At 39.0% G+C, this 13293-nt stretch overlaps 1 protein-coding gene across 2 annotated transcripts in view; it reads right to left on the bottom strand.

The window, feature by feature from the left end:
• Positions 1-13293, bottom strand: part of LOC124797854 (fanconi-associated nuclease 1-like) — a 146977-nt gene that overhangs the window by 133218 nt on the left and 466 nt on the right. The gene's annotated exons all lie outside the window — the stretch shown is intronic.

Raw genomic sequence — 13293 nt, 5'->3', positions numbered from 1 at the left:
GCTGTGTAAGAAGGTCGTTTAGAGCCTCTTCACCGAGCGCAACACGTGATGGCAGGCAAAGGGAGCATATCGTCAACGGCCCCCTATGCATGTGTACTGACATGGCAACTGATTGTAAGAAGTGAGAGGGGCGGGGAGTTGTAGTCAGTACTGGCGGAAATACATACTACTCCCTTCGCTCTCCCTCCACCCATGTCGTCCTTTTTGTGGAGTACATAGTCTCGGAGCTCAGGGGCGTACAAGTGATGGAAATGAGTTTCCTGGAGACAGAAACAGAATGGTCTACCCAGGGATAGTAGATGAAGTTCCTCCACATGTCTCCTGAACCACTGCAAGTTTCACTGAAGCATGGGAGTCATCTACTCCGGGGGTTGCACCTTCACCCTGTCTCTGCGCCAGGGTGAAGGTGGTAGGTAGCAAGATGAGTGCCCAAAACATACCTCATACTCCACTGGCACTAGGGAAGAGTCAGATGAAGCATCAGGTAGAATCACATTGACGTGGTCCGACAGTTTACTACTTGATTTTACCTGTTGCTGCTGCTTTACAGTAGCTTTTTGCTGCTTTGAGTGCTTTAATGTAGCTGGAGTGGGAATGGTAATGGCTGTGCTGGGTGCCTGAACAGCCTCAGCCGTTGGAGGTGTTTGGGGCTCTTCCATGTTAGCCACAGTACCTGGGGATCAGCTGTTTTAGGGTGTGGTACAGGTTCTGGAATACTTGCTGCCTTGAAAGTGCTCTGACATGTGCAGGTGTTAGTGCTGACACTCACCACTTCTGTTTGTGTATAGGCATCAGCTTTGGGAGTAGGCTTCTGAAGCACTGATGGGAGGCTGCATGGACTTGTAAATCTTTCTGGCCTCACCATAGAGGATATGCTTGGTTGTTTTTATTTCCTGTGTTTTGTGTTCCTCTAGAACTATTCTGCAGTCCCTACTCTAAAAAGAGTGGTTTCCAGAGTAGATGATACATTTGGCAGGAGACGAGCAACCAGCCCCTTCATGAGCGGCCTTACCACATTTACCACACATCGCTTCTTGCCTGTATGGCCAAAATGCTGGTATTTAAAACAGCGCATTGGGTCTGGGAAATAAGGCCTCACACCTCACACTAAGGTGAAGAAAGCCAGCCTCAACGTGCTCAGGAAGTTTCGTGCGACTGGATGTTAGGATAAAGGAGTCGGATTTGGTAAGATTCCTATCCACCCTCTTCATGATGTTTTGCCCATCAACTATACCCTCTGGAGCCCATTCATGTTGCAGCTCCTGCTTGGCAATGTCAAGTAGATCTCCACATGTCACAACACCTTTGCTATAATTCAAGGTGCTGTGCAGTTTAGTGGCTATCACATACTCCCCAAGGTATTATCAGTTTGTAGGTTAGTGACTTGCTGGGAATTTGAAGTTCCCACTGGCAGGGTCCCAGTGCATAAATGCTTTACTGATTTTAAGGAACCACAGATTCTCTCTAAACTCTTTTGTATAAAGAAGGGCAAAACCTTAAAACTACCCTACTCCCATTTCACTACGAGAAACAGACTCCGAGGACTAGCACGCATTCTATTAATGGACAATGTACGCTTTGAATAAACTCTTGAGTCAGAAGGACTGACTACATGAGCCCTCTTGTTACACTAGATGTTAGTACCTACCAGTGGCACACCCTTTCCACTGGGAAAAGGAAATTTTGGAGGACCAGTTTCAGTCCCACGAGCAGCTAGACAGAGCCCCATGTGCCTGAGTAAGGTTTATACAACTGAGATGGTGCTGCAGGTTCCCCAGAGGTTGCCCACTAGTGACTGTTCCACCTCAACAGCCATGCATCTCATCAGTGCGTGGCACATCTTTAGACTTATGTTTTTTTATGGAAGTTTCTACCATCCCCACAATCTGGGCAGTTGAGTCAAGATCCCCACTCCCTGTGACATACAATGTTCCACCGTCGTGCCTCACAATAGTTGCTAAAGCATGCCCAGGGCTTAAGGTGACAGAGGATTGGTGGTGCTACTAAAGCAATTAAGAGCATGTTTGGAAGCTTAGACTACAGAATCATGTACTGTGCCTATAATAAACATTACATGGGCAGACATGGGCAGAGTATTTGAAAGTCATAAACATCTTTAAACTCTCATACCAGCAGGCTGCTGTTACTGGTGATGCAAGAATGGAGGGAAGTCCATTTGCTTCCACACTGTCTCCTGCAAGCTCTAAATAACTGGCCAGAATGAATACAAATTTTTGTCAAATAGAAAGAAGCACACACCAGTGGACGAGCATCAATCCTTTATGATAGCTCTTTTAACAAATCCCACGTTGTTTACAGTATGTCCTTTCGATGGTATTGTAAAGGATGTTGTTTATTGGGCTGCTGAGGCAAGGCAGGATATTTCAGAAAATACTCTGAGAAAATCATGGAGAAAACTGTGGACATCTTTTGAATTACAGGACAACCTAGTTGAAAATGAAGAGGAGAATCTACTACAAATGATACAGACAACCCCTGGATGTGAAGAAGCTAGTGAAGGAGAAAGCTAGTGAAGGAGATGTAGATGAGTGGATGGCTGCAGATGGGGCACGTGTAGAGAACCAGGAAGAAGTGGACTGCTGTGACAATGAGCCTGAAAGAGACAAAGGGGAGCTGGTGCCACACAGTGATGCAGCAGAAGACCTTGACCTCACGCTACATTATTTGGAGCAACAGCCCACAGCTCCACCTGCTGATTTGATGTTTTTGAGACGATGGCGCAACTATGCATCGTATAACAGACAGTCTTCATTACGCCAAAACACAATGACTGAGTTTTTGTCCTGTAAAAAGTAGGGATAAAATGTCCACTGTATTTTAGTAAGTTTGACAGCTTTTCTTTCATTGTTATGCATTGTTTAAACCTAATGTTTTCTTGCCAATTTTTCTAATACGTGTTTACTGTACTGTGTAAATTAAAATAGTGTATATGTACAGCAGTTTATCGCACAGTTTTCCATACTTAGACTAACATTTTTCATGTTCAGATTACTGGGGTTCGGGATAGCGGGACTCTGCTGTAATCAGATTGTATGTAGGCTGCTTTACTTGGTCACTTGTATACTGTTCATATCTGTGTTCTCATATAAGCATATTTACACATTGCCTTTACTCTAGGCCATTCATTTGTCCTATCCATACCAACATATACAGTTAGTAACCTCAGGACGCTATCTACATCTGTAACTCTTCGTTGAGCTCTTTTACCTCTTCATCAGAATGCGAGGAAGTTGGTGCACACAAGTAAATGACGTATGTGCAGTACCTGCAACACAGTACGCTCTACTTAATTTTCTTATTTAACCAAAGCCTACACAAGAATTTCCTCCCTGCTCTCTTCTTCTGTAAGAAAACAAATGGCTCAACTGTAATTGTAATTGCTCTCTATTTTATCCACCACACTTATGATAAACTGTACTACTTGTCATTTTATATTATCTGACTACTTTTACAACTTTTAATAATTAAAAAAAGAAAAAGAAAATGAGCAGAAACAGATCGGTTTCTATGGGCCATTTTATTGTTTATGTAACCAAACTTCACCTACTCGTAGCAGGGTTCAGCTGCAGCAAGCCCCATTCCTAAAGCCACTGCCTGGGTTTCAATAGTCCACTACTCCCAATACTCTTTCATAGAGCCAGAATAGAGACATCCTCAGAATTCAAACAAACACTGAGTTGTTCTAAAATTCCACCAATAGTTAGGGATAGGAATTTCAATCACTAGCGAGTCTAAAAAAAATAAACACGTTCTGCAAGATCTCAAAGCATCTCTATATGAAGTTGATAGTGGTGCACTCTCTCGAGCATGTATGGGTATCACAACATACTGGTAGTCTTAAGTTTTTTATGTTCCGTGAATCATACTCCCAATAACTCCCTGCGTTGTGGAATGTGTCAGCAAGTTTAACAAACTAGATATATTTTCTCTGACTACATACCCAATATCTACATAACATGATATTTCGTTTTACTCTTAATTGCTGTAATCCCATCAGACATATAATGGATGATACCATACTATTAAACCGCCACTCTACACCTACGCCTGACAAGTTCACTACAAGTGGGGAACAGCAAAGCCTGGCTGGCAGATCACACGAGCCCACAAATCAGCCTTCAGTCAGACAACAAATGTATTCATATTCAAGGCTGACAGGCATATTGATGACTCTGCAAGACACCAGTTATTGTAAGGACTACCCACACCATAACCGAGCATACTTGGAATCCACTACCATTACCACTACAGGAACTGCTAATAAAGCCTGTCCACACCACGTTAAGAACTCAACAGAGTTTGTGAAAGCGATTCAAGAGACATCTGGACAAGGGTGATTGCCCAGTCAGCTGCAATGTAACATCTTACTTCACACAGGTAATACTAGAGGTATTACTAGAGAGTAACTTTGGGAGCAACATGGTGAATCCGGTTTCAGATGCACTCACCACACTTACATGCAATAAGATGAAAAATTCTATGAACAGATAGATGGAATCAACACAGAATACTCTCTAATTCAAGGAACCACTAACTTATATATGGATCACTTTGAGGCAACAGCTCTCAAATCCACATGCCTGAAATCAAAGAAGTTGTACGGATATATTGGTGGTGCATTTGTGGTTTGGCCGCATGGTGGAGAAAAAAATACAAGAATTACTGCGCTACCTTAACAGCTTACACAATAATGTCAGCTTCACCAGGGAGCTATCATTCCTAAACATTCTGGTAAAGAATCCTGATAGCATGCTGAGGCATTCTGTCTACGCCAATAACTGTTACCATCCAGAGCAATGCAAATCTGTGCTCACCATCAGCGCGGCGCAGAGAGCAGGTGACATAAGCGACAAGGAAAGTCTGTCTACCGACTTGTAGCAAAAAATCTCAGACACACAAACAAGACGTGCCCTCCAGCTGAGCAAGAAGAAATAACAAAACATTCCACATGAAGAACATGTGAGCAGTGTTTGCCTCAACCAAACCAGCATGCCTGCAGTGGCAAAACAACATTAACAAAGGACACACATTTACTTTTGAATAGAGAAAGGTGCTGTGTTACACTAGTGAGTTCTGGAATTTGTTCATCAAACAGGCAGTGCAAATAAAAGTTTGTGACAATCTTGTCAACTGGAATAGAGGTTTCCAACTGAGCTCTGCATGGGATATGTTGTTGTTGTTGTCTTCAGTTCTGAGACTGGTTTGATGCAGCTCTCCATGCTACTCTATCCTGTGCAAGCTTCTTCATCTCCCAGTACTTACTGCAACCTACATCCTTCTGTCTCACACATCTTGCTCACCAGATGGTAGAGTTTTGTCAGGACTGGCTCCCCCAAGGCCGTCAATAGTTCTAATGGAATGTTGTCTACTCCCGGGGCCTTGTTCCTACTCAGGTCTTTCAGTGCTCTGTCAAACTCTTCACGCAGTATCGTATCTCCCATTTCATCTTCATCTACATCCTCTTCCATTTCCATAATATTGTCCTCAAGTACATCGCCCTTGTATAGACCCTCTATATACTCCTTCCACCTATCAGCTTTCCCTTCTTTGCTTAGAACTGGGTTTCCATCTGAGCTCTTGATATTCATACAAGTGGCTCTCTTTTCTCCAAAGGTCTCTTTAATTTTCCTGTAGGCAGTATCTATCTTACCCCTAGTGAGATAAGCCTCTACATCCTTACATTTGTCCTCTAGCCATCCCTGCTTAGCCATTTTGCACTTCCTGTCGATCTCATTTTTGAGACGTTTGTATTCCTTTTTGCCTGCTTCATTTACTGCGATTTTATATTTTCTCCTTTCATCAATTAAATTCAATATGTCTTCTGTTACCCAAGGATTTCTACTAGCCCTCGTCTTTTTACCTACTTGATCCTCTGCTGCCTTCACTACTTCATCCCTCAAAGCTACCCACTCTTCTTCTACTGTATTTCTTTCCCCCATTCCTGTCAATTGTTCCCTTATCTCTCCCTCAAATTCTGTACCACCTCTGGTTTAGTCAGTTTATCCAGGTTCCATCTCCTTAAATTCCCACCTTTTTGCAGTTTCTTCAGTTTTAATCTACAGTTCATAACCAATAGATTGTGGTCAGAGTCCACATCTGCCCCTGGAAATGTCTTACAATTTAAGACCTGGTTCCTAAATCTCTGTCTTACCATTATATAATCTATCTGATACCTTCTAGTATCTCCAGGATTCTTCCATGTATACAACCTTCTTTTATGATTCTTGAACCAAGTGTTAGCTATGATTAAGTTATGCTCTGTGCAAAATTCTACCAGGCGGCTTCCTCTTTCATTTCTCTTCCCCAATCCATATTCACTCACTATGTTTCCTTCTCTCCCTTTTCCTACTCTCGAATTCTAGTCACCAATGACTATTAAATTTTCATCTCCCTTCACTACCTGAATAATTTCTTTTATCTCATCATACATTTCATCAATTTCTTCATCATCTGCAGAGCTAGTTGGCATATAAACTTTTACTACTGTAGTAGGTTTGGGCTTCGTGTCTATCTTGGCCACAATAATGCGTTCACTATGCTGTTTGTAGTAGCGTACCTGCACTCCTATTTTTTTATTCATTATTAAACCTACTCCTGCATTACCCCTATTTGATTTTGTATTTATAACCCTGTATTCACCTGACCAAAAGTCGTGTTCCTCCTGCCACCGAACTTCACTAATTCCCACTATATTAAACTTCAACCTGTCCATTTCCCTTTTTAAATTTTCTAACCTACCTGCCCGATTAAGGGATCTGACATTCCACGCTCCGATGGGATATGGTGTTAGCAAAAATATGTCAAGATTGCTCTGATGTGAAAGCAGTAGAGGCAGCAGGCAGAATAAACAGGTTGCTGCAGTTTTGACAACTGCACCTTCCCCTTCCATCCTGTCGGGAGGCCTCCCAACCACCACCTATGTCAGCTCTTCTGAAACCATTGGATCCTTGGCAAGGGAGTCTGCAGTCCAATGGCTATAAAGGAATAAACTAGACAAGAACCTGACACTTTGCCTGAAGATAATGAGTAGGAAACTCATCAAAATATTGCAACAACACGTCGCCACAGCTTGACTGATAAACGGAGAAGATTCTTGTCAAAAGTAAAGCAGTAATTTGAAACACAGCTTAAATTTTAATAACTAGAAACCAATGATGCTGAACTCCATCATATGAAGGCACTTGCTAATCTATACAAATCTTCCCCATTCGCATCAGTTGAATGATCAGCCTACAACTTAACTAAGTTTCTTTTCCCCTTCAAGCACTGTACAGTGTTACAGACCTAGCACAACCTATTCACTGTGAGTAGTAAGCAAAACATTCATTAGTGAGTCAGCCTAAGGTCACATCGGGCAAGTTTGACATTCTCAGTCTGACATGTTACCATGATGTAAGAAGCATGTCTACTTCTGGGGTGTCATTACATCAATACTTGTCCCATAGATCATGAAGACAACTTTTCATAATGATGTGGAATGTGTGAGTTTAACATAAGGTTTCCGCATGCAATATAATTTTTTTCTTTTCTATTACAATTACTACATCATATCTAAAAATTCATCTATTGAGTAGTAGTTGTCATTCAGAAATTCTTTTAATTTCTTTTTAAATGCCAGTTGGCTATCTGTCAGACTTTTAATGCTATTTGGTAAATGACGACAGACTTTTGTGTCACCATAATTCACCCCTTCCTGTGCCAAAGTCAGATTTAACCCAGAATAGTGAAGATAATTCTTTCTTCTAGTTTTGTTGCTATGCACTTTGCTATTATTTTTGAACTGGGATGGGTTTTAATAACAAATTTCATAACTGAATATATGTATTGTGAAAGTACTATGAATATCCTTAGTTCCTTAAATAAATGTCAGCAAGTTGATCTTGGTTGGGCTCCAGCTATTATTCTGACTACACACTTTTGTGCAGTGAATACTTTTTCTCTTAATGGTGAATTATCCCATAATATGATCCAATATGACAGCACTGAGTGAAAATAGATGCAGTACAGTAATTTATTGATACGTTTATCACCAAAATTTGCAATAGCCCTAGTAGTGTAAGTAGCTGAACTCCCACATTTCAGTAGATCATCAGTGTTTTTCTTCCAATTCAATTTCTCATCAATGAACACACCCAAAAATCTTCAATATTCTGCCTTGCGAACAGACTTCTGTTCAAAGCCTATATTTATCAATGGCGTTATGCCATTTACTATACAGAATTGTATATACCGTGTTTTCTCAAAATTCAGTGAGAGTCCATTTGCAGAGAACAACTTAATAATTTTCTGAAAGACATTATTTACAATTTCCTGAGCTAATTCTTCTTTTTGGGTGTAATTATGATCAATGAAAAGAACTAGCTTTGCATTTTCATGAATACAGAGTGGCAAGTTGTTAATACATATCAAGAACAGTAAGGGACCCAAGACTGAACACTGTGGGACACCATTCTTGATACCTCCCCAGTTAGACTTTGCTGAATTTTGCAGACTATCTGTACTGTTAATTTCCACCTTGTGCATTCTTCCAGTTAAATATGAATTAAACTATTTGTGCACAGTCCCACTCATACCGTAATACTTAAGCTTAGAAGTAGTCACACAGTCAAAAGTCTTTGAAAGATCAGAAAATATCCCAATGGGTGATGTTCAGTTATTCAGTGTGTTTAATATATGATCAGTGAAAGCATACATGGCATTTTCTGTTGAAAAGCTTTTCTGAAAATTAAACTGGCATTTTGTTGGTCTTCATTTTTACAAACATGTGAAGCTATTCTCGAATACATTACTTTCGCCAGAATTGTGGATAAAGGAGTCAGAAGTGAGATTGGGCAGCAGTTGTTAGCATCAGACCTATCTCCTTTTATATGCAATGGTTTAACAAGAGCACATTTCAGTCTATCTGGAACAGTGCCTGGTTTCAGCGAACTACAACGCATATGGCTGAAATCCTACTTATGTGTTGAGAATAAGCTTTTAGTACTCTGTTGGAAATGACATCAATTTACTTTTGAGTGAATTTATTATTTTCCTAATTTCAGTAGGAGAGGTGGGGTTGCAATTCCATTTTATCAAACTGCATAGGTATTGCCGCTCCCATATACAGCCTTGCATTTCCTAAATAACAGCTGGGTCCTATTTTCTCTACAACACTTAAAAAGTGATTATTAAAAATATTATCTACTTCTGTCTTTTTGTTAACAAATTTTTCATCGAGTTTGATAGAAATATGGTCTTCCTGTGCTCTCAATTGCCCTGTTTCCCTTTTAACATTATTTCACATTGTTGTAATTTTATCATCAGAGGTGCCAATCTCAGACATAATGCACATACTTCTGGACTTTTTAAGAACTTTTCTTAATACAGTGCAGTAGCTTTTATAATGTTTGACTGTTTCTGGATTAATACTTCTTCTAGCTATTAGACATATACTTGTGGGGTGAGTATTGAAATCTCTCATGCTTCTTATGACAAGCTCTTGCAGTCACATCTCCACCTATGGTGCAATAGCCTGCCAGCACCTGAAAAGCTTAACAAGACATAACCAGTACTAAGTCTTGCTAGAGCTATGCAAAATGCAGTCTCAGTCCAGTCCTGAGCATGTCTAAATGTCTGAGCCTAGGATCAAGTGTCTAAATTTCTGAGCCTAGGATCAACACCACCAATTGGACACTGGGAAGAAACCACACTGTAATACACCTTAACTGATGATGGGGAAGTATATAAATATATAAATCAATGCAGAACTATTTAAACCTAATGTCTCTAAAATACAAGTCCAAGTTAACCTTTGTGGTTACAGTCCTGTTCAGTGCCACAGCAAGATAGACAGAAGTATCTGTTGTATGAAGCACATAAAACTGTATCAGATGATTTTCTGCCATTGAAAACTTTTCTCGATCCATTAAACACTTCATAATCAAAGGCAAGAAGAGTTGTCAGCTGTCTTTGGTAATATGATGGAAAGAGACTACCCTTGAAGCAATAGTAGTAAAAAGCATAAAGAATAAGTAGATATATGCTCGCTTACACAAGTAGATATATACACACTTACACACTTTCGCACTCTAAAAACTTTTGATTGGTTTCATGAGTTACCGCAGGATATGATCCCACATGACATAACAGAATAAAAGTAAACAAAATATGCAAGTGTGTGTGTGTGTGTCTATTTCAAATAGACTTGTTTAGGTGATTCAGCAATTCTGTTGTATGCCCTTACCAACTGAATTTATTATTGAGTTGTAATCCCATAAATTTACACTGTCAACCTCTTCTATAGGCCTATGCATGTCTTCATATGTCAGACACATGCCAGAACGAAATCTCTTAAGACAGTCTGAACTGCATATGGTAGGTCTTTTTGGTGTTTAATGACAGTGAATTAACTTTAAAGCATTTACTAGCATCAGTGAAAATTTGTTCAGCAGCCATTTTGACAGGTCACAGAAAATGCTAGTGGGCTCTAATTTGTTATCTAATGAACCAAGTATATTCTCACTGTACATGTAAATAGACTTCTCTGTATCGGAACGCTTAAGGAACCCAAACTGTGACTTGAACGATATATTATTTGTGATCAGATGATGAACATAATGCTTAAACATAACCTTTTCAGTTGTGTTTGAAAAAGCCAGTAAAAGTGAAATTGGTCAATAGTTTGACGGTACCTCTTTATCCCCCTTCTTGTAATGAGGCTTAACTTCAGCATATTTTAGTCAGTCTCGAAATGTTCTGCTGACATGTAAGAGATTGATTACACAAAAACAATTCAAAACAGAACTCAACTCACATGAATAATCTTTGGTTAACTTCATTGATATTTTATTATAACCACTAGAATACTTTGATTTTAAGGATTTTATGATAGATGCCACTTCTTTGGGAGAACTGAGTGTCATTTCCATTTCACTGGAGCTATTTGTAGCCAATGGTCTCAGATATTCCATTGCACTGTTTACTGAACCCGATAACACCAAGCTGTCAGTAACAGAAATAAGGTATTTGTTTAAGAGGCTTGTAATGCTACGTGCACTTGTTACAAATGTCTCATTTATTTTTAGAGCTATCTGTTCCTCTTCTTTCCTGGCCTCTCCCATCTATGTCTTCACTACACCCCATAGAGCTTTTATTTTGTTGTAAACAATGACTATACAAAATAGCATAACCTTCCACGTATGACAGGTCACAGGAGGTAAACGGAGAAGTATTTACTGCCAGAGAACTGGAGAAAGTTGTGACTTGTCAGTAAATGAAGAAAGCACAAAAAACGTATGTTTCATGTAGAAGCACAGCAGTGTTAGTAATGGTAGCAGCTGTATATAACCAATGAAAGTGTAGCCAAAAATTTCAAAAATATTGAAATAAATTTAAAGTTACATAAAGTCTATCAATTAATGAGACAAACAACCCCTGGTTTAATGGTTTTGCAAATAATCCAAAACACATACAACATATAGCCTACTCCTACCACAACTTCATCTATGTAGTCACAGTGAATGATCTCAAGAAAGCTTAGGGATTCCTCTTTGCCATCATACAAAATTTATTTGCTTAGAATTGTTTCACCTAACTGGAACATAGAACTCTGCACTACACAGCATTTCCATTTTTAACCACATCAGAAAAATGTATGTCCACCTAAGAAGCTTTAGGAAGATTCCCCATTGAAATTAATTTCTTTAAAAAAATAATAATTTATTATTTAAACTCTCCTATTCATTCTCCTGGTCATATGCGAGTTACTAACTCAACAGTGGAGCAGCTTACAGAGCACTACTGTATGTTGAGTTTTCCACATGGTGTCTGTGATGTTATTTCAGCTTGTTATTTCATTGGATATAATATAATAAGATTGTCTTCTCACGCAACTTACACAAATGTTTGTTTATGACAAAGCTAATCTTGGAGACCTGCAAATTTTGTAAATGCAGTCCTAAAGAATTTTGTAAATTCATATTTAATTTGTCAAAATTGTCAAAAGAAATAACTTTTACAGCTTAGTCAAGAGTTGATAGATTTAGAAAGTTGACATGTTTAACTTCGATTGCATCTGATCTTTGGGATCAGTTATGTACTAAAAAATGGGGTTGTAATTTGAAACCTATGTTAGGCAGCATGAATAAATTTTGTGAAACAAGGCTAAAATTGTGTTTCATTTAATTCAGACAGCTAATACACATCAAACACTGGTGGGAAACCACAGGATAGTGGTTAGCATAGGAGTGTAAATAAAATCCTGGAAAAAAAAAAAAACACGAGCAAAATTTCAGAGTATTCCTTGTCTCCAAATTCCTCCTTTCCTAACCAAATCAAGTACTTGTGCCCCATCCTCACAATTATGTTTTGAGATGTGAATCCTATGCCATCCACCCTCCAGCAGTATGGATACCAGAAAGCAACCCACACTGAACACCTGAATGCGGCAGAGGGAGTGAAGTGGTCAGTGCGCCACAAGCATGTGAAACATCCATAGGAAAACGAATATTACCCAAGCAGAATGATTCTGTCATTCAAAATGTTTAAATAAAATATATTTTGCCGTTTCTGACTAGAAAAAAGTGTAGAAATGGGTTTCAGAGTCACATAAGAGATAAAAAATTCTTTAGTTGTCATGGGTTGTGTATCTTGACATTTCCACGCAAAACTGATTCATTGCGTTCTGCACATAAGCTTGTTGCAAAAAATTTCTTTAGAATAGCAGTATGGTGCAAATACATGAATAAATTTGTATTATCATTACAAATATGCCTGTTCCACTTGAAACATATGATAGACAAGAAATTATTAAAAAATTAACATGTGAAATTAGTCATCAAGGCAGCCTATTAATTTTTTAGTATTTCTACAAGTCCTGCACATCAAAACGAGACTCATCAAATAATGACTGCAAAGAAACTATAGCGAATGAAACTTATTATTCCTTTTTTTAACCAGTCACTAGTAGTTTTGAATAGTGATGTGTTGAGAACACCTGTTGCTCATTACATCACTGGTAAAGCAAAACACACCCTGTTGTTGCTACTATTTTATGATTTAAACTTATGTCATCAGTATTTCGTATTTTATAGGTATGTAAACTTAAACCATGAAATGCAAATGAGAATACGGGCAATACAAGCAAGCACAGATGTTGCTCTGCCACATCTCGGGTGCACGCAAATACCTCGGTTTCAAAATGCTGAACTCAATAGTATGAAAATAGCTGCCTTTTCAAAACTGAAAGAGAAAATTGTGTACATATGAAGAATGTAATTAACTGTACACTGTGAT

The sequence above is a fragment of the Schistocerca piceifrons genome, chromosome 5, assembly GCF_021461385.2.
Source record: "Schistocerca piceifrons isolate TAMUIC-IGC-003096 chromosome 5, iqSchPice1.1, whole genome shotgun sequence".
Classification (NCBI taxonomy): domain Eukaryota; kingdom Metazoa; phylum Arthropoda; class Insecta; order Orthoptera; family Acrididae; genus Schistocerca; species Schistocerca piceifrons.
The sequence above is the reverse complement of the archived record's forward strand: the minus strand, read 5'-3'. Positions and strand labels throughout refer to the sequence as shown.